This window comes from Ctenocephalides felis, unplaced genomic scaffold (genome assembly GCF_003426905.1).
Source record: "Ctenocephalides felis isolate EL2017-DRISC unplaced genomic scaffold, ASM342690v1 CF-g0.4_SCAFFOLD_03571, whole genome shotgun sequence".
Classification (NCBI taxonomy): domain Eukaryota; kingdom Metazoa; phylum Arthropoda; class Insecta; order Siphonaptera; family Pulicidae; genus Ctenocephalides; species Ctenocephalides felis.
The window spans coordinates 69,217,639-69,240,998 of record NW_020539725.1 but is presented as its reverse complement, the minus strand read 5'-3'; the positions used below and the strand labels follow the sequence as shown (position 1 = coordinate 69,240,998).

The following is a 23,360-nucleotide window of genomic DNA, read 5'->3' as shown; positions in this document are numbered from 1 at the left end:
CTCACACGTCTATACTCGGTTCGAGTCCTGGCACTGACATAGACTTGCTATTTGATTTGTTAGTTTGAAATTCAGTAGAATTTGAATTGTTGATTTGAGATAGAATACAATTAGAAGTCAGGGGAAGAAGCAAGGTTAGAAGAAAAAAAAATGAATAAGTCAGTTATGAAGAAAATTGGGTAGCATAGGATTTATGAAAATAGTATATGATTTGATATAGATAGTATAAAATGTAAAAAAATAGCTTAGGTCAAATGCTTCGCTAAAAAATAAAATAATATTGATACGAAAATTATTCTTTAAAAACGTAGACGGGAATATAAGGTTATTTATAAAAAATGAGTGCAGATAACAAGAACAATGGAGCACTGTCCTTGTTAAGTTATAAATTAGAGATAAACTCTCTCACTAAAAAAAATGTGTGTCATATATGATGATATGCATATATGTATTTATCTGAATTGAAATTTATCTATGTCACCCGACGACTGCAAGTCTAGTTATTATTAAAACAATTATAATAGGCTATTTCGCATAGTTTGCGATGCAGACCACATGGCGATAAAAATTCAAGGAACAGGGATGGGATCAGAAATATTATAATATAAAATTATTTAATTGTAGGTCATATCAGATGTAAATTTCAAGTAAACTTCAGATCAGGAAAATATTACATTGGCAGTAAATAATTTTACTGATCAGTTGCTCATCTATCATCCTTTATCTTTTATCACCAAGGCAAATATTTATAAGTGTTATGTTATACTATTAGTAATATAGCATATTTAACTTAAGAATTCTTACCTCAGAGCCTCGGACTAAATTTTTAATAAACTATTGATCCATCAAATTTGACCATAAAGAATTAACGCATTTACAAAATTGCGTAAGTATTTTCCAAGATACATATAAGCCAAATTTAAAAAAAATTAATTAGATATATTTTTGAAGTCAGTGTATGAATTTTAATATTGTGACTCCAGATTTATAATTATCGTGAATGTTTTATCTAGAAATATTTTAAGGATTTATTCAAGTAGAAATAGAATTATGTTAAATTCATTGGGAACGCAAATCAATTTTCACTTCAAAATAAATTTCATTCCATTCATAGACAAGCAATTGCTTTCTATTTATTTTATCTGCATTTTACATTTTTTATTTATCATTAGAGAAATGTGTATTTTTTGCTATTTTCCAAAAATTTGTCCTCTGGGCCTGTTGTAAATAACTAAAACTAAGTTATTGGTTGAACATCAATAACATGTTCATTATTTAGATTTTACTTACTAAATAATAATGATCTATTTTATGAAAATTATACTTTTATTAAATTATTTTATTAAAAACCTTGACTCAAATGTTTTTATTTATTTATTGTAAAATTCAAGATTGCATTATCATCAAAATAAGATGATAAAAAACTCACTCACTAAATACCTTTGATCACTGAATTTTGATATCGGGAATATAATCTTGTATTTTTAAAAAGAAACATCATTTCCATAAATAAAAGCTTGCGTCTTTATTCACGAAGATAAAAAAATTAAGACTCATGTACAGAAAATATCTGATTTTTGACAAAACAATTTATTTTGCAAATGTAAAGGTTGAATTCATACTCATATAACTCCTACTTATACATATTTCTTCCATATTTTTCTTGAAATGTTTGACTATGGCGAATTTCATATTTATTCATAAAAAATAGAGTTGATAGACAAAAAGGACACTCTGAATTATTATATGCCCAAAAAAGATAATAATTATCAATTAATTAATTATAAAAAATCTGGCTGGGTGGAATAATTATAAAAATTAAATGATGGTTAGAAAAAAAGAATACAATGTGACTATTATTTTCTCACCAGAATTGTACTTCAATTTTCTCTCATCACAAACTAATTTTGTACGTCAGCAGCTTAACTAATAAATTAATTCATTATCGATTAATTTAATTCTAAACTTCGATGTATAAATAAATCGTTATAAACTTGCATAAATAAATAATTAGATAGATTCATGATCCATATGCACAATTTCTTAGAACATTATACAAACTTGCCGCAAATCTAAATATATAGAGTCAGTTGGTCTGGATTTCAATAATAATCAAACTAATTATTTCTAGACTCAATTGGAAACCTCACATTGTTATATAATTTCTAATTGAAATAAAATTAATATATAAAAATTCGTTGAAATATACAAAATTTTACGAGGTGTCAGAAAATGCATTTTTGGTAAAAGATTTGTTCTGAAAATTTGAAACAGAATGATTTATTTGCAATGATATAGATTTACTTGTCGAACCAATGAAAAAACTTACATCATCATTTTCTAAGTAACAATTTCAATAACTCTGATTAACTTACAGAAATCTAAAAATCAATCAACAGAGACAAAACCTTAAATGCAATATGCAATTATTATTTCTCCAAGTTCTATGTAACCTGATCAACTGTAAGACCAGATAAATTTTCTTAAAATAATTATTTCCTTGACTTTTGAATCAGGCAGGTGATTATTTTAATTTCGTTATAATGTGAAATATATATGCAATATTCGCGTACTTGTTCGTTTGAACATGTTCTTGGAAATTGCGTCAGTTCTTGGAAATAAATTCTTGTTGAATCTGGTAGAAATCTCACGAGATGATATTTTGACATACATAGTTTGTGCAGATTTAAATGGGGATATATTGAATTTCGGATTATTTGAAGATGTAGGAAGTAATAATTTAGAACTCATAAATACTAGTAGGGGTAAGTTCCCGAGTGCCGGACACCTAAGGTTAATTATAAATAAATCAAAAAATATTTTACGAAATGTTTATTAAATTATGACTTATGTTAGATAACAAAGTTAGAAATCAAGCTAAATTAACAAAAACGTAATTTTTGCTAAACAATAATTAATACTACCAATCAATCTTTGGTAACAAAAAAATGTGATTTTACAAAGTGGCACCTAGTACCGGACATTTCAAAATAACCAGCATTGAACACATATGTAGCCATCTCCACACTCTGGAATGTCTGAACATTTGTGTTTGACGAATATTCTTAGATATTGCAAAAAAAAAACACTAATTATCCACCCTTTTGGCTGGGCCATACCGATGCTCTCAGCTGAAGCATGCATCATAAGATTTTCATTCTTTGACTAGAAAATACGAAAGATGGGGGTATGTAGTGACCGTTAAATAATTAGAATAAATTACGTCAATTCTCACAAGAAATATCAATATGTTCAATTCCGGTGCTAAGGGACGACTTAGTGTTTGGTGCTAAGGGACAGACAATTTCCTTCATTTGGTGGTACCTACTAAAATTGTTTTAAATATCTAATAATATTCTACCATTTTACGGATAACTTTACTTACTTTATTGATATTTCACTTGTATTTTGAAATAAAAAGATTTATATTCGCTTAAATAATACGTGTTAAATAGAGTGTCCGGCTTTAGGTGCCGTCCGGCGCTACGGGACTTCCCCCTAAATTCTAGAAAAAAATTTCCAGAAATGCTCCTTCTCTGTGGTATCTCTCGAGGGTCCTGGTACAAACAGTTCATCATTAATTACAAAATACAATATTCAATAGAAACATACTCAAATAATTATGAATAAGTAGATAATTAGTAACAATTTAATTTATTGAAATAACTAACCTAAAGCACTTACAGTGTGTTATCCTTATATTAATTTATATTAACACCAATACTTCATGATATAAGAATGTGCACAATGTTAATATTTTTTTCTGTCATTTATATGTTACTAATTTTTGTGTTATTTTATATTACAGATTTCACTTGAATTCCTTATAAATGAATTATCAATCGATTTCTATTCCTGGTGAAGAAACTGATGAAATTGTATTACTGCCCAGAATGGTGTAGTAGGTCAGTTCCATGGATTGGATATTCAATCGTTGGGAACGATATAGACTTCTTCCATGGAAATCTAAACAAGTGAGTTTATCATTGATTTGTAACTTGTAGTGATTGCATGCTGATGGAAAATATTTTTTTTGAAATTAATTTATGTTTATATATGTCTGAGAAAGTCTAGAAGTCATAATAATTGACTTTCTTGCCAATTCGAAAATAATTACCAGACAGGCTTTGAGGATGTTTCTGACAATCAATAATTTTTCTATGAATAATTATAACATAAATATAAACAAATTTTTTTGTAACTTGATTTGTAACATATCATAGTAAAAATATTAAAAAAATACACATAAGTTTTTTGCTATTGTACGAGATAACAACCAAGTTAAAAAAAATCATCATTTAAGAATTCAAAATATTTATTGGTAATAGAGTAATATAGTAACATTAGTAGGATATACATTTATTAATGTCAATCACTATACTAATATTTTAAAACAATTACTATCATACTCCCAATATATAAAAAATCAAAGTTAGAGATTTTTCCAAATGAAACTTGACATTGAAATTCAGACATTACAGAATCTTGTTTTGAATGATCACTTCGATGGCCAATGACGTATCAGTATTTGTGGCGTAACGCATTTTCGTTGCATTTTTGCCGAGTCACCCCCTAGTCGCGTCTAAAGAAAATTTACTTCAAAAATATTAATATACTTTTTTTTATTTATTCTATATTATATAACAATCAAAGTTATTTACAAACCCTATGAAATGGCTAAATTACAAATAATAATAATAAAAAAAATAATAATAATATTCACAGAAAGAAATAAAAAAAAATATAATAATAATAAATAAATTAAAAATGAATGACAAATAAAGAAAAATAAATAAATAAAAAATATAATTTACATGGTTTAACATTTTCTAATTTTTATGATTATTATTAATTTATCAGTATTTGTGGCGTAACGCATTTCCGTTGCATTTTTGCCGAGTTATCCCCTAGTCGTGCCTAAAGAAGTTTTACTTCAAAAATATTAATTTCCATTTTTTTGTTCATTTTATATTATATAACAATCAGAGTTATTTACAGATTCTATGAGGTATATGGCTAAATTACACATAATAATAAAAAATAAATAGAAAATAATATTCACAGAAAGAAATAAAAATAATAATATTAATAATAAATAAATAAATAAAAATGAATAACAAACAAAGAAAAATAAATAAATAAAAAAATATAATTTACATGGCTTAATTGTTTTAATTTTTATGGTTATTTTGAATGAACTTTTTATAATTTTATAATTGTTTATTAATTGATTGAAATAGCTCTAACTTCCTTACTTTGATACTGATTGTTTCTTAATATTTTGAAACTACGGTAAAGATAAAACATTTTAAATTTAATCTGTCTTTAAAAATTTTCATTTGCAATATTTTTTGTCGATTATTAAATTAATTATTATTTTGCACGCTAATTATTATTTTGCATTTTCCTAAGAAAACTTTTAGAGGTTTTTACCAACTATTTTATAAATGTTGTACTTTAAAAGAGCAGCATACAATAACTGTAATAGGGTGTGAAACTGTAAATTTAATTTTAATTTTAATTAATTGCACTCATTGGAATATATTCTATCAAAATATTGCATCAATTGATGTTCATTACCCTATTAATTCTTAGAAATTCCAATAAATCCATCCTATGCATTAAAACTGGTAATAACTATATCGATATTGTGACCACCAGGCAGAGTAAAATGAAAACTTTATATGTGTTTGCTGTATTTAAAATTTTGTATCTCTTATCCTTTTACCCAAAAATCGCAATGAAACAGGTTGTTGTTAAATTTTGGTGGTAACACCAATATATCATGCTTCATACTTTTGGACCGGCTCAATTTTTATTTATTTATTTATAACTTCTAAACGAAATGTCCCACCATTTTGCAATATTCAGCAAATTTATAGCCAATTAAATTATCTACAACTTTTATTAACAACAAAAATTGGTATCTCTTGTCCTTTTATCAAAAACTTATATTTAAAAAGGTAGTTGCTAAATTTTGGTGGTCACATCGTACACATATATCTTATTCTGTCACTCTACACTGTATATAACCATAAGCATTTTTTTTTATTTACTATATCAAAGTTCATAAAAAATTTCATAAAACATATAATTATGCTGTTTTTTTTTTGTTCTATTAGTGTATTGTCTGTTAATGTACATTACCTTCAGGTGACACTCAAAGTAATTACTTCTCGGGAAACGAACTATTATAATAAAAACGTTATCTGTAATTTTTATGAAGAGTTTATCCGGTTGCTGTCAACTGCTATGACCTGATTTCTAATTTTTCAGTCTGAGAAAATACAATAATAATAATAGGAACTGTAGATTAAATGCTTTATTACTTGAACTAGTTAGTTAACTTATGACTCTTCAATAAAAAATATGTTTCCTGAAGGAGAGGTTGTTTTCGTCAGAAAATTCGAATTTTCTAATTTTATGTTCCAAGTAATTCTGAATCGTTTGAAACCATAATTGAGAAAAATATTTATGTATGTATGCTGACCCAAATTTGACTTTTTGTTCAAGTTTCTTCAAAAGCGGCTGAACTGATTTTAAAAATTGTGTGCAAAAAATTCGATTTGCTAATTTTATGTTTTCTCGGTCTATATAGACATTCTGGAACGTTTGACACTAAATTTGGTGTGTAGCCAACATTTGACCTTTTCTAATAAATAAGTTCTTAATGTTTACCATCTTTTAAAAATTGTGCCTATTATTTTAAACTTTAATGAATTTTTATAAATGGCAGTCTTTTAATATACTATTGTGTTAATCAAGACCATGTATTTTTGCTCTATTTAAAGTTTCATCAAAATCGACAAAAATAACTTTTCTAACAATTTTTATTTCTCGCGTTTATTAATTTTGGGCGACGATCGGTAGAGCTATTTTTTTTACTATTAGTAAATAAAGACAAATTTTTCCACGTTCACGCAAAAAATCCTAAATTGATGACGAAAATTTAAAAACTATTCCAAAGAATTTAGTTAGAAATACGTAGATATTATTCAGTTAGGTCGTTTCTTCGTAAAAAATAGTTGAAAAATTTCTTTTTGGAGGTTTTGATGCACCTTTGAGCAGAGCTTTCAATAATGAACTCAATTTTAAAAGATGATAAATTTCAATTTTGTTCTCTACGAAAAATAAAATTTTGGCTCAATCACACGATTTTATCAGTTTTGTTGTCAAACGATTCAGAATGTCTATAAAGGTCAAAAAACCATAAAATGAGCAAATTGAACATAAACATCCTTTTGATTAGTAAAAAAACCGTGTGCACCAAAAGTTGAATTTTAAACATTTTCAACCCTTTCCACTCGCGAATTTCGAAATTTATGTGAATTTTGCCGCCGGAGCGGGACATCCGAGTGCAAAAAGTTAACCCGTATATAACAATAGGGATTATATATGGGTCATAAGCTATTCTAATAATATGTTGATTTCCAAAAGAATAATAAGTTTTTTGAACTTAATAACCAGACGACATTCAGACTGCAAAAACTAGACCATCAATGTCTTTATTTTTCTTTTACCATGTTAGATTTAGCGAACACAGATTATTTTGACGATAAACCTAGTTTTCTGCAGAAAATTTTGCCGTCTAAATATCATTGTTATTTTATTTATTTCCTGGAAATTTTTACTTAAACTAGAACATCGCGAATCTAGAACACATGAGTTATTACTGAGAATAGTGCAATTAAAGTGTCATATCATGTAAAGACAAAGGTTTGAAGTGAACTAGCTTTTCTTGTTTTTGTCGTGAATTGGATCAAGGTTTTTAATAAAGGAGTTGAAAATAATACATTATTATCTACTACTACTATCATCAATTTTTTTTTATTTCCTAAAATCTGAATAAAAGATAAAATTATTTGAGTTTATAAATTCACTGCGGATGTTAATCCAAATACCAACGTCCTCCTCATTAATGTTTCTTCGAATTCTCAAATCGCGTCTTTTGTTTATACATTTGTCAATTTGATAAATGTTGCTATATCTCAAATATGATAAATTGACATCGGAAATTTGAAGAAATCCGTAGATAAAATATTTAAACAGCGATAGCTTTTTCACACGACATGGTCGTTAGCTGTGATTTTTTTTCCGTCTAACGGGAGAAAGTATGTTTTCTAAGAATTAAAAACCTTCAGAGAGATATATACATGACCTGTATACAGCCGAATAGTCTCTTGCTGAGATCATGCTTTATTTTTATCTTTTTAGTTTATACACGTACAAATTTTAGATAAAGTTTTGGATCGGGCCAGTTTATTTTTGTACACAAATGTAAAAGAAATTTTATTTGAGTTCTCCTTGGTTCCAAAAGTTAATAAAATATATTTCAATTCAGCAATAAGTTAACGAGAAGATATTTATTATATAAAATAATTATTATGTAAAATTTTGCACAATATTCTGAATTTTAACTGGCTCTTTAAATGATTGTTTCAATATTTTTATTGGATTTTCTTGAAGAGAACTAAAAACTCAGAAAGGTGTTGTGATTATTTCCAACTGATTAATTTCCTTTCTCTTAGAGTTTATATTTTAACTTATTGCAGCTATTTTTCGGGCTACGGTATTTTAGTTTTTTTAATCTAAAATCTTTTGTATACTGAAAATTTAAAGTTTTCATAATAATTGAAAATCGAGCAATAATTTTCTTCTTTATTGAGCAATATTTTGCAATATTGTATCTAGTATAACTAATAAGATAATTTACTAGATCCAATGGTGGTCCATTCTATTTTTTGGTGTATTTTTTACTTATATGTATTTTATTTTATTCTTAATTTGATTTGAATAATTTAAAAAACATTTGATTCGTATTGATGGAGAGATATGCTGATCATTTTTTCGCAAAAGCAGGTCCAGCTATTTCGGAGATACGTCAAAAATGATTATTAGACATATGCATATCAAATTATCGGATATTTTATAAAGATGTTAATAATAAGTACAAATTTTGTACCGTAATTAAATATCTTGGTACAGAACCCAAAAAAATTTACACAAAATGTGTACACATTATTAAAGTCTCTATAAAATATCTGATAATTTGATGTACATATGTCCAATAAGCATTTTTGAACGCCAAATGACATTTTTTTATTTACTTTTATTGAGAATCCATAACCGCTGGACCTGCCTTTACAAAATTTTAATCGGTTGTTCATCTTGTCAATACAAGTAAAATGTTTTTTGAATTATTAAAATCAGACGCTCGTCAAAAACTAATCAGCACGTCTCCTTATCAATACGAATCGAATGTTTTTTTAATTATTCAAATCGGTTGATCTGTGTTCCCGAAATCCGCACATACACACATACACACACACACATACATCCATCCATTTTTTCTAAGGTATGCCGAAATGTTCAGAAACCTTTAATTTTTTATTTTTGCTACTACAAGTTTCAACAATTCGCCTTAAGGCACGATGCTATGCACCACTAGTTGTTCTACGTTCTACGAAATTTATGTTTTTAATTATTTATTATTTGGAATATATTATATGTGAATATATAAATCATAACTTTAAATAAACAAAATTTCGAAATAAATCAAAATTTTGTATATCAGAATTCCAAGAATATTTAACGAACTGACAAAAAAATCGATCCAATTAGTTTGCGCATCCGCCTTGTATACGCAGAAATGATAATTTCGCATAATGTAAACAAATAAATACGCGTGCGCACAATAAAGTGACAAATAAAGGTGTCCTTCATCACTCAAAGACAATATTCGAATTTCAAGAAAGTTTATAATTCATTTATAATGCAGGAAGTCATATGGCAATTACAAAATACATATAACTGTATCTAAATTATCCACCTCCTAGTACGAGGTCTCGCTCCGTTGGTCCGAGACCAACGTTGATGATGATTTTTTGGTCTTGTTTGGTTTTTGAGAAATCGTTTTTGAGAAATCGTCTCTTGGACCGTGTCAAAATGTCTGCAGACTGAATTTTAGGCTTCCGAGAAACGAAAACTGACTTAGCCGGTAGCAGGAGGAATTGTGATGGTATTTGATATTAATGACTTGTAATTAGTAATACTTTTTTACTTGAGCAATCAGAACTTAATAAACTTAAGGTTCTATGGGTTGTTGTGATAAATTCCTCACTAGCCACGTCGATTTGTTATAGATGACAATCGAAACAGTTCCATTTCTATGTGATAACTTTTATCATTACATTTTCTTTAATACAGATCAATTTGTAGGGTAAAAAAGGCCAACAAAACCTTTTCCCTGGCAAAGGTATCAAAAATGAAAAATAGAAAATAAAAAAGTAAATTACGTTAGGGGGCGTTCATTAATCACGTGAACCTTAAGGGGGAGAGGGGTTCACAAAAAATCACAAAATTTTACGTGGGAGAGAGGAGAGTCTAGCAAACATCACGTGAATTTATTTTTACCTCAATTAAAAACTTTTTCAAAAAAATATTCAATAATTTTACAATTTTTTTCTAATTCCTAATTATTTTTAATTGTGTTAAAAATACGCATGATGTTTGGTGAGGGAGGGTGGTTAATTTTAAATATCACCAAGAAGAAGGGAGGGTTGAAAAATCCTTAAAAATTGCTCACGTGATTAATGGACACCCCCAAGCAATTTTACAAAAGGTAAGCTGAATATGCTGATAATTATTTCTGACGTAATACCAGATCAAGGTTATATACAGTGTTATCTCTGTAAAAAGTCTACCCATTGGATTTATATTTTGCATTGCTGAGTAATGTAGCTATTATTTTGTAAAATTCTTTTAATATTAAAAAGAAAACATTGTATCTGTTTCCCTTCTGGCTGTCCCATTTTACCCTGCCTATGAGATATAAAAGACAAGGTGACAAATTTTTGAAAAACTGCAAAACAAATATATTTCTGCAGTGATGAATTAGCTGGGGGTTCTACTGAACATAGTCAGATAGTTGTTTGTTTGATATGTGTTATTTGTTGTGATACAATTGGTTTGGTTTTCACTATATAATTGATCAAAGTCATATTGAACCTTTGTACTCCTTCTTACCATATAATTAGAACATAATAATTATAATAAAAATTTTAAATCGAATTTGTTAAATTTAAATAAAAATTGATGAAACAAAACAGTGATTTCGTGATGTTTCTTGAAAAAATATTATTTTTATTTTTCACACTCTAGTCACATCCATATCATCTACATTAACTTAACTACTTACAGATCGATTATATGCCAATGGTAAAATTCCTTAGAATTCTTGACATCCCTGGCAAGAACATCTTATGTCATTAAATATATATATATATATATATATATATATATATATATATATATATAATCAATCCTATTCTAATATAAGTTGCTCACGTGCCCAAGTAGTACAATATAGATTCGTTTTCTAAGAATCATCGCGCGTATAGAGCTTTTCGTCGTGTTATTTTTGAGCAAATATAAATATAATACCTAAAATCGATGATTCTGTGAATCAGACCGCAGCCGTGTAAATATTTGAAAAGCCCGACAGAATTAATCAGTATATTATTATTTCGATATAAAAATAAAATGTACGGGGCGAATTTCTTCGGAATAAGTAAATGGGACACTTATTATAGATCTTGATAACAGAATAATTAATATACACATTATATTGTACATATTTGTTTTGCATGATGTAATTTGGTCTAAGAAATATAGATCGAAGAATTGATACAGCAGGATTAAAAGTCGCAATATTTATCTTGAGGGAGTGTAGAATTTAAAATTATCGTGTAGAAACATGAATTTTAGGTCATTTTTAAATTATCGCAAAAAAGGTAATATTTTTTTTACTATGCCTTACTATATTTTTATTATTTATTTATTAACGTTGCAAGAGTATAGAGAAAAAGTGAAAACTAAAAAAGTTAATAATTTTAAAAATTAACAGTTGCTGAAGTGGAGTGTTCAAAAAATTGACACGTGTCCACACTATTAGTAATCCGTAATGAAAAAATAAAAAAGATTATCAGTCTCGAATGATGTCGCAAACAAAGTCTTTTTTTTTTAACAAAATAGAGGCTGAAAAATAAGTACAATCTTCTGACTACTTTTTCAAGTTTCTCGATTTTTAAAAAATAGTAAAAATTGAAACTTGGGGATGAGACTAGAGGCGTCAAAAAGAAGCTTATAAAGGAGATACTCTGAAAATTTGTAATAATTTGGATTAGTAGAACTCGATTAATCGTGGACAGCTTATTGAAAAAAAAACAGTTTTGAAAAAAGGGAAGAAACCGGAAAAAGATTACAATGGTCAAAAATAATTTTAATTTAAAAAAACCCTCTCGTACACAAATTTTTGAATAGTTAAACTTGAAAAATATGAAAAACAAACAAAAAAAAAACGATTTTTAGAATTTCTACACTAGAATACCTCCACTTAAGGTTATAAATAATTCAGTATTTTTTTTATATAGATAGATAGATACTAATGTTATTTATGAACAAATCTAGGATTAACCTAATGACAATATATATTCATATTTATACATATATTATTTATACTATATCCCAAGATCGGCAACAAAAAATTGTATACGCACATACATACACACACGCACACATACATACATATTATATATTTTTTCTAAGAGGAATCATTCAAGTATTACGTAAGCGGATTTAGTACAATTATTTACCCCCCCATCCCCCCTTTGTCAGCAAAAGTAAGCAAAGCTGTCACCAAAATGTCAACCAAAATAAGAAATCAATAAGCCCCCCGCCCCCCTATAGTGCTTACTTAATACTTGAACGGCCCCAGATATGCCAAAATGTTCAGATATGTAAAAATTCTAATTTTTGATTTATTTGGGATTACTTTAACTTTTACCCTCCGGAAAGTTAATAAAAATTTAACAATTATAATATAAATTTAAAGTTGTCAGTATAAAATTTACACCAATTGAATATTTTCTTTTACCAACCCTGTATATTATATTCCACGTGATAATATATTACGACGTTCTATCGACGTCTCTGACTATAACATAAACCATTTTCTCGCTAAAGCAATTCCCCACATTTACTATGCAATGACGTCAAATGTGTCGCCCGAATTGTGACATAGCATAGAGAATATACATGGAATAAATTGTTTCGTGCTTGAAAGCTCGCTCGCGTGATCCACGAAGCTTTCAAAAGCTCACCCAGTACGAAAGCACTACTATACTATACGAAAGCGTCGTCGCGCCATGTCTGAAAGAATTCCTTAGAATTTGAACTATTTTAGAATTACTTTATGCAGAGTGCAAGGCTTTAGCACGACATTAAGGCCTGACTGGGTTGATATATGGGAATGTGTAATGATTTGTAGAACTGGGTTACCTGGTTGTAAAATATATGGATAATGCACAATAAGATTGCGTGTTCAAGTTTAAAATGCTTTTGTTGAACTGGTTATTATTTAAATGGACTTCAAAAATATTATACTACTTCAAATCAAATTTCATTTTTTAAACAAGTGCAATGCAAAAACATTTTTTTCCGGTAATTCAGTATTCAGGTATTATTTTTGCAAAATAATCCGCTAGTTCATCAGATATTATAAGCTTTATTTACATTGTTATTCGAAAACGAAGTGTTGAAAAATAAAAAAAACTTTCTTATAAAAATGGAGCTTAATATTATGTTGAGTATGCTAAAACTCGAAAATGGCTAAAACGATTTGGCCACTCGCAGTCTTAAAAATTCGTGCGAATCCAGAGATTGTGGGAAATGTGAGAAATTATTTCCAAACCGCGTAAAAGATTAAAATTTTTTGTAAAAACGTAATTTAAAATGAAGCAATTGCATTCTGCTTATACGTCAAATGGTTTTGAAAGAAATGTTCAAATAAATTTAATAGAATCTTTTAAATCGATATTATTTATTGCAATAAGTAGTTTTATTTATACGCAAAATTCAAATTCACTTCAAAATCACCTTTTCTGAAATGTTTAAAACGACAATTTTTGGATTCTCTAGAAATTATTCTCGAATACCTTACATGGCCAAACAACGTTTGCTCGGTCAACTAGATATATAATAAAATTTGTTTGTATTACTTTTTCATTTGTTATGTTAGCTATTTTTTTTCAATTTTCCGTAGTTTATCAAAAAGCAAAAAATATTATGTTATGAAGTAGATACCATATGAAATACCGTAACTATGCCAATATATAATTTCTCAGAGCAAAACTAATGAAAATTATAACACATTAGATACATATATTTTTCGGTTAATTTTAATGTATATCCAGTAATGTTGTTTATTGCAATTTAAGCAATTAAGGGGGTCTTCTACTTTGTAGCCTCGTTTTTTGTCTTTAACTTGTTTATTTCTATACTTCTAACATAAGTTTTACTGAAATTTTACTGTATCTCATGAAAGTTGCCTGAAACAAAAAAAAGAGTGCGCGTAAGGTTCACACGCAATTGAAGTAAAACATTTTTGCTATTGTACGAGATGGCATTTAAGTTCAAAATAAATACATCATATAACAATTTTGAATAATGTTTATTAGTAATATGATAACACTCGCGATTCACGCATTTTTTAATGTCAATTTTTTGACTATTTCGCTGGCGATACAGACTCATTCTTTGAGCAGCTGTAGTATGTATAAAATAATTTCTGGAAATATATATAGTAACCGCGAATATTACAAATTATTTCATTAAACTTACGTTTCTTACACGGCACAGCTTTTTCATTTGTTTTATTATTTTCACTATAATTATTTACGGGAGACGTGTTTGTGACGTACGTATACAATCAAAGACGCTCACGCGACACGACGACCAATCAGAATCGACCCGTTTAGAAATGATCTCATCGAGTGCCAATGACGAACCATTCGAACGAGCGTAACGCTATTCCGTTGCATTTTCACAGATTTACATCCTAGTCGCGCCTAAAGAAGTTTTATTTCAAAAACAAAAATGATTTAGTTTTTTATGACTTTGGCTATCGTTTGACACGAGTATATTAGATTTTGTTCAATACAATGATTTTTAAGACCTTCTTAAACAAGTAGGAGATGCAAACGCCATAGGGCACAAAACAATGAGGAACGATCTTGCCTCCTGGGTAAATTAATTAGAATTTAGTAGTTAGAATTTTATTTACCTACAGTACCAGAAATATCAAGTACATTTCGTGTAACTGTCAGCATTTTCAGTTATAATTTTCTTAGAAATTTTTCAATAGAGCAGTAAAGTTGTAACAATCGTACAACTAAATTTTTGGTTTTTAGATAAATCCTTTGTCTCTTAAATAATCAAAAATGCATCCTAATCTTTAATAAATGCTTGACAAAAATCTTCCCATGGATAATTTTTCTGTAAATAATGCGTGTATAAAATTCTTCTACATACTAAATAGTGAATCCTAGTTTTTCCATATGAATTCCAATTTAATTTTTATCTTTTCTCAGTAACACTTTTTTGCACAATCTTTCTCCATATAATATTTCCGACAAAGCTCGGGCTTCATACAAATTCTTCAAACAGCTTTGATTTTTCACAAACGCTTGATAATATGAATTCTCGGTAGTCCATATTTGCAAGTGGTAATTTTATTTTATTGTTTGCTTTTTAAATATACTTAATCTAACATTTTCGCAGAATTTTCACGAGCGGCTCCATATGTTCTTTTATCGTGGAAACCGATTTTTATGTAATAAAAAAGTTATATAGATAAATGTGTTATGTAGTTCGATAAGTAATAAATTAATTTTAGATCTGAAATTTTCAAACAAAATATTATTGAAATTTTGTTTTTTTGTATGTCTATTTACCTGACTTAGATCAACTGTACGTTTTTTATCTAAAAATTATCGAGGAGATTTCTTTTCAAATATTTTTTTTCTATACAAAACGCCACTTACATCTAGTTAAATGCCAAGTATTACCTGCCTTTTTTCGTATCACCATGTCAAGAAAATCAAAATATTTTTTATATTGAATGCAATCTAATTGCACTTATTATGACAACATTAAATTGCATATTAAAATAATCTTTTCCTAAGAAATCGGTTGAATTTCCATGACGTTCTAAGATAGATAGGATGAAAATCTTATCTTAATCTTTAGAAAATTTAAATATTTTTTCTATCGAATGCAATCTAATTGCACTTATTATGACAACATCAAATTGCATGTAAATTTGATTTTAAAATAATCTCGTTCTAAGAAATCTGTTGAAATCCTATGACGTTCTAGGAGGTTAGATAAGATAATAATCTTGTCATTGTGAAATAATAATTTCCAATTATTGTGACTGTACGATTTTGAATAAAAACAAAACCATTACCAATGCAATATCATTCGAGTTAAATTGAATTAGACGATTTCATTGTTTCGTTTATCTTAATATTGTTATGTTTTTAGAACTTTGTGTCTTGGAAGTAATGATTCTCAAATATAAAGAAATTTATGCTAAAGAAATAATTTATAGACTTATTTTAATGGCGCAGTTTTAGAGTAAAAAAAAAAAAGGTTTGTCAATGCAACATTTAGTTTATTTGAAATGGCAATTTATTTATAAATGGCAACCCAACAGATTTTTCAATTCTTCAACACTTCAATAAAATCAAATATACTATTTATTCGATATCTACTTAGTATCAAGTAGCAAATATTTATTTTTTCTCGAAATAAAAACGAAGTTCTATTTCCAACTTTTGAAATAGAACTTTTGGTGATAGTTCCAGTCGCTTCATCGAACCCAACGGCCCTCCTATCTGTATTTGGTATATAATTTTATTATTTCGATTAATTAAACCTAAATTTATCTTATTTATAGTATTGTCTTTTCTTGTAATTGTTAGAAGCCTTATTGTTAGTATTAAATTGAGTTAATTTGTGATCAATTGTGATAGCGTGACCGAATGAGTACTTGGCCAGACGTTGAAACCTTCACCTAAATATGAAACCGTGTTACAGAGCAATAATAACTTATAATACGAGTACAACACAATCGAAGCCAATTTACTACTATTATTGTATAGCATAAGAGACCTTTAATTGCATTTGCAATCGATACGGAGAAGAGATTGCCAAACTTTTGAGAAAAGTTCTAGGAAATACAGAATTCGGAAATAAAAAAAACATCTGCCTAAGAATAAGTATCAATACTGTGTATTTTTTCAAGAGAATTTTTATCAAATTTACTGCAATTTTTTTCTTAACTTAAAATAAATTTCTCTTGAAATAACTTATTATGAAAACTAATGACATTAAAAAATTGAATTTTTTATTCAGGCTTATGAAAAGTCATTTTTTTATTTAAAATATATTTAAAAGGCTTTTTTGAGAAAATTCCAAGAGAAATTGTAAAAGCTACAGAATGAAAAAATTAAAATATTAAAGATTTAAATCAATTCAAATATAAAGTAGAAGGATATATATTAGACCGGGTCGATTTGTATGTCACTTAGGCACATATAATTTTCGGATACTAGAGATCAAAATTTAAAATTTAAAAAACATATATGTAAAAAGTAATAATATGACAAACGAAAAAAATTGATTTCAACTTTTATATTTATTTATGGGTGCGGGTCGATTTTAAAGTCACTTGGGCACATATGATTTTTGGATTCTGGGAATCAAAATAAGATACTTTGCTGAAGAAACCGTACCTCTAAAATGAATTTTGATGTCCCGTGCATTGACCTAAAAATGAGGGTTGAAATTTGAAAAATTCCATTTTGGCCCATTTAGAGTGCCCCAAATGTATGACCGATCCCACTAACTAACTTTGGAAGACCAATCCACAAATATGGGTGTACCTGAGAGGTTTTTCAAAATTTAACCCTTATTTTAGGGTCAATGCACGAGGCATCAGAATTTATTTTAGCGGTATAGTTTCTTCAGCAAAGTATCTTATTTTGATCCCTAGAATCCAAAAATCATATGTGCCTAAGTGTATTTTAAATCGATCCGCCCTAATAAATATATATAAAAGTTAAAACCAATTTTTTCATTTGTCATATTATTACTTTTTACATATATGTGTTTAGTTTTTTTTTAAATGTATTTCTATTTTTTTATGTATCCATGTTAGAGCGGGGTCTAAACATGTAAAGATCCGCGGAAAAAAAGGTACACCACCGATATCTCAAAAACAATTAAAGTTACAAATTTTTTAATAATAATAAATAATCAATAATCCTAATAAATTAAGTTGCAAAAAAATACAAGAGATAAATTAAATAAATAGTTATTTCAGCTTTGCTGATATATATTCCTGACAAAATACTAGATCAAGGTTATATACAGTGTTGTTTCTGTAAAAAATGTACTCATGAAATTTATATTTTGCATTGGTTGAATAATGTCTAAAATTACAAATAAGACTTTGGACCTGTTTGCCTTCTGCCTATTTTATTTTACCCCGCCTTTTATGGGGTAAAACGAAAAAGATGAAAATTTTTTGAAAAATAGCAAAAAAAAATCTACAATTATAAATTAGCTGGTAGAGTCAGATCGTTGTTTGTTAGTTGTGATTTAATTGGTTTGATTTTTACATTATAATTGCTCAACGTCAAATTGGATTTTTGCGCCCCGCCCTAAGTCATATTTTTTATATACATTTTCTTGTTTAGTCGAGTCCTTTATAATACAAAATATTTCTATATTAATCAATATATTTAAAATTCAAAATATAATAAAAAATCTTTGCTGTCCTTGATGTCAGGATTATTAAGTACACACTGATTATGCATTTTATACTAGAATAATAATCCTTTATACAAACAGGGTACAGGTTTAATAGCGTTCGAAATGCATATTAAATATTTCCTAGTATCGCCGTCGTATGGTTGTATTTATATATAATACAAGACGGAACAATTACGGCAGAATTACAACGAAACTTCGCAACGAAGACGTAATAGCATTTACGTCGAAATTGCTTTTTACGATCAGATTGCGTTACAACACTAAAAACATACATTTATATTACTTTCGAGTTAGTTAGTTAGTTTCTGGAATTCTTTTTTTAGACAAATTGCACCACCACGGCGAGGGAGAAATTGATTTTAAAAACGTTTTACTTAGGGTAATAGTTTGACGTAGAAAGAAAGTAAGAAAGTAGACAAATTGTAGCTGATTTTTTAAAATTATGTAGAAGAAACTTTTTTTGTAGTTGCTATTTTTACATTCTTTTATTAATAATAAATATATTCTATGCGCTCTACTATCCATTTTTTTACCTTTTATTATTAACTTCCCGTAGGGTAAGTTATAGTAATCGCAAAAAAATTGAAAATGAAAAATTTTATATATCTTTACGTTTCAGGGTTTCTGAACATTTTGGCATACCCTACAAAAAAAATTCTAAATAAATAAATTATCATAAAAAAATTTAAAACTTCAAAAAATTCATATTTTCGAAATTTTTCATCCTTTTCAAAAAAAATTTATGAAAAATTATAATAAATACCGAAATTTGAAAAGAAATCGATTTTTTTACAAAAATTTGAGAATATTCCGGAAAAAGCAAATATTTACAAAAATTTCCAAATTCTCGAAGTAGTTTAAAGAATTGATTTTGATTGAGTTTCAAAAAATTTCGAACTTTTAAGAAATTTTAAAAATTTTGAAAAAAAATCAAAATTAATAAAAGAATCAAATTTTGAAAAAAATGAAGAATTTTAGGTAAATTTGTCAAATTTGGCAAATTTGATAAATATCAAAGTAGATAGTGGACCAATTTTCTGTGAAAAAATTTCTTTTTGGATATGAAATGTTAAGGTAACATTCTTAGTATTATATTTTTAATTACTAATCATCATTTGCTACATTGTCTAAAGAAAACTATAAGTATTAAGATATTAATCAAGTTAGTTAATTTATTTCCTTTTTGATATTGATGAAATTAATTAAACTTGATATTGTGAAATATGAGAAAATTATATATATTATCGATTTTATTTCATTTTCTCTATTTTCAAAGTTTTTTCTCTACTTCTTATATCTCTAAAATTATTGTAAAGTAATAAGTTGTTTTTAGAAAGGCTTATTTTTTTTTAAAAAAAATAGCCCAAAATGGATTAATATTTCAGTTGTGAGGGTTCTAATTAATAAACATAAAAAGTCGAATTTAGTAAATTTCCAATATTAAAGTTATAGACCAATGTTTTGGTACAAAAATTCCTTTTCAGATATAAAACATTCAAGTAACATTGTTTTCTTAGTATTATATTTTTAACTACTAATAAGCATTTGCTACATTGTCTAAAGAAAACTATAAATATTATAATATTAATTAAGTAAGTTATTTATCAAGCAAATAATTTATTTCCTTTTTCTGTATTCAACATTTTTTGGCTCGATCGGTTAATTTTTGGGATTTAAACAGCATATTTAACTTTTTTTGGTAAAAAATAACATGATAAATATGCGTACTATACTTAAACAAAAACTATTGCAGAAAATTCATTGCAATTTTTCCTAATTCAGTTTTACTACAAAGTAAGATATATAATATAGGATACAAAGTTATAAAATTGAATGTTCTACTAGAAAATATATGAATGATCTAATATTTATATTTATACTTTATGAATTGATATTCAAAAATCGTGATAATCGTAATAACCAATACTAAATAATGTTTCTTAAAATATACACATGTAAGCATATAACAAATATTGTTTGTTGACATATTCATTCTTGACAACATATTCATCTTTGCATAGTAAGATGTTCAAATGAAAAAGTACAACATACAAAATTTACATATAGTATAGATACATAGTTATCGAATAGAATAGTAGTTAGAAATATTTGAAAGAATTTTTATAACTAAACTACTTTTTGTGGGTCTTTTATATTTCATCTCCAAAATTTATATAGAAATTATGAACTCCACCAAGAGTTAGAATCGTCGAATTCTTTTTAAACAAATAATTACAAAATTTGGCTGTTTTTTACCAATACTAATCAGAAAGATTGCTCAATGATTTCGAACTGTTTTCAAAGAGTTGGCGAAAATTTTTGCAAAAAAAAACGTAAAGTCTTGGCTAATAGTTTACGTTTCGCAGTCCTTTCATCAAAACAATCACAATATTTCCTTTTCAAATTAATATTTATCTCTATTTTCCTCTTATATCTGTCGTCATGTCTGCTGTCTGTGGGAACAAATTGATATTTATACTTTGGAGTTATTAAAAGAAAGTGCTTCCAAGAACGAAAACTACTAACTATATTCTCTATGTTCCATTTAATAAGAGAGGAAACCGAACTGATGAGAACCAGCAGATGGTACGAGTAAAAGTCGTAACAACATTGTTACAATATGTTACTACATTTAGAATAGAATTATTATTGTTGTGGTTCGGGAGAGGAAGATTTCCAGTGAAGAGACACTCGACAGCAGATGTCGAATAAAAAGTACTCAATGATGAATACATGGTAGTTGGTAGTTAAATTATATGGGCATCTCCAGCCAGCTGCAAAGACAATTTAACAGAGGAATTAAAATAAATATTAAAACTATTCCAGAAATAAATCTTTGAACTTGGTATTTCAGGGTTTAATTGATTTGTATGTGGTTGTTCATAGTAGGTTTTTCTGTGGTTGGATCAAATATTTAAGAGGGCCTGCCTTAGATTCTTAAAAAAAAAACGATTTTTTTGCAAAACTGTCTTCCAAAACTAGCCAAGAATATATCCCTAAAATTTCGAAACAAATTCAAATTATTCTCGGAATTACAGAAAAAATAGTGAGCAAGCGTAAATAAATATTAAAAGTTTTAATATTTATTTACACTTGCTCACTATTCCAGAAATTAATTTTTGAACTTGGTATTTCAGGATTAAATTAATTTGTTTGGGTGGTTTGTAGTATGTTTCCCTATGGATGAACCTATTAATTAAAGGTATTGCAAATGAATAATTATAATATCCATATGCAATACCAATTATAATCCATGCACAGACAACCACATACATTTTCCAATTTTTATATCAAACGATTCAGAAAGACTTGAAACGTCGACGGTGCAGAAAAATAATAAATCAAATTTTTTAAACATGAACTTCTTTTTCGGAAAGTTAATAATATCATATTGTAATCTTTCTAAATAAGAAGTTTGTTTTTCTCAAAAAATCTGATTTGCTAATTTTGTGTTTCCTCGACGTTTCAAGCTGTTCCGAATCGATTGTTACAAATGTTGAAGAAAGTGGAAGAAATGTGGAAGAAGTATGTGGTTATATGTGTAGTTCGCCCTAAATCTGACTTTCGTTGATGTTTTTTCAAAAAAGTCTGAACCGATTTTAAAAATTTGATGAGCAGCCATTTTATGAAATTAGATAAGAAGTCGCCAAGTTATTTTTTTGTATCCAGTAAATGAATGAACAATTTTTCATCGAAGCCTTTATCAACATCCTGAACCGATTTTGTAAATTCAAAAGATATCAATTGGAAATTTATACTGATTGTTGAAGATCAACCGAGTCGTATCTAATTTTTTTTTTACGATTTTAATGAAACTTGGAAAAGTAATAGAGTACGGTCTTAACTCTCAAAAATTTCAGTTATAAAATTAGTTTTTAGAATTAGCATTTACAGATATTGTAAGTTACCAATTTGAAATCACATTGATTAATTTTTAGTGAAAGCGAAAACTGAATTTTCGAAATAAACAGTAGAAAATTCTATGTAAATACTTGAATTTCACTTCATATTGATGAAGTAGATTTCACATTTTACATCTTAATTTCTTAAATTTAACTGGCTTCGTTAAGTTTGTGGATAATATACTAATATCTAATTAATAAATTGTATTTTTTTAGAAAAAATACAAACTTTTCTGGTCAACAAAAAATAACTTCTAGCCAGTGCAATTTTCAATATAATATAGGTTAATTTTTGTCTCAGGCGCCATGGGTTGTTTTGATGTTTTCCAAATAGAATTTCACGAAAATAATTCGAGAGTTTTCTGCGTATGTACTAATTTCATCTAATTTTTGTTTGGCACGCTCTCTTGTTGTTCGATACATGAATATAACTCTCAGAAATAAACCATGTGCGTGATTTTTATATTTCAATGTCAACTATATTAAGAAGGACGAAAATAATTCATACAAAGAAAGTGTGTCTGCGAAAAATCAGCCAGGGAAAAGAATGATGGATAAACTTAGTCTTCAATTTTCTAACGGAATTTCATATTCTAATTATTGTTATTGTGAAAGACATGTATGTGCCAATCCCATAAATGGACAGTTAGTCCTCATATGTTTTCCATTTTATAAAGTGTCAAAAGATAGAAGGAATTAGTGACGTCACTTAATGAACGAGCGTTGCCGACAATCGTGGACACTCCCGATCCAATATATGTCATATGTCATATGTCACTT

The 23,360-nt window shown here is 27.5% G+C and overlaps 1 protein-coding gene across 1 annotated transcript in view; it reads left to right on the top strand.

The window, feature by feature from the left end:
* Positions 1–3,837: 3,837 nt before the first annotated feature.
* LOC113384645 overlaps positions 3,838–23,360 on the top strand; it is a 58,161-nt gene continuing 38,638 nt past the window's right edge. The window contains exon 1 of the mRNA XM_026622389.1: positions 3,838–3,974. The gene's annotated coding sequence lies outside the window, so the exon portion shown is untranslated. The remainder of the gene's footprint in view (positions 3,975–23,360) is intronic.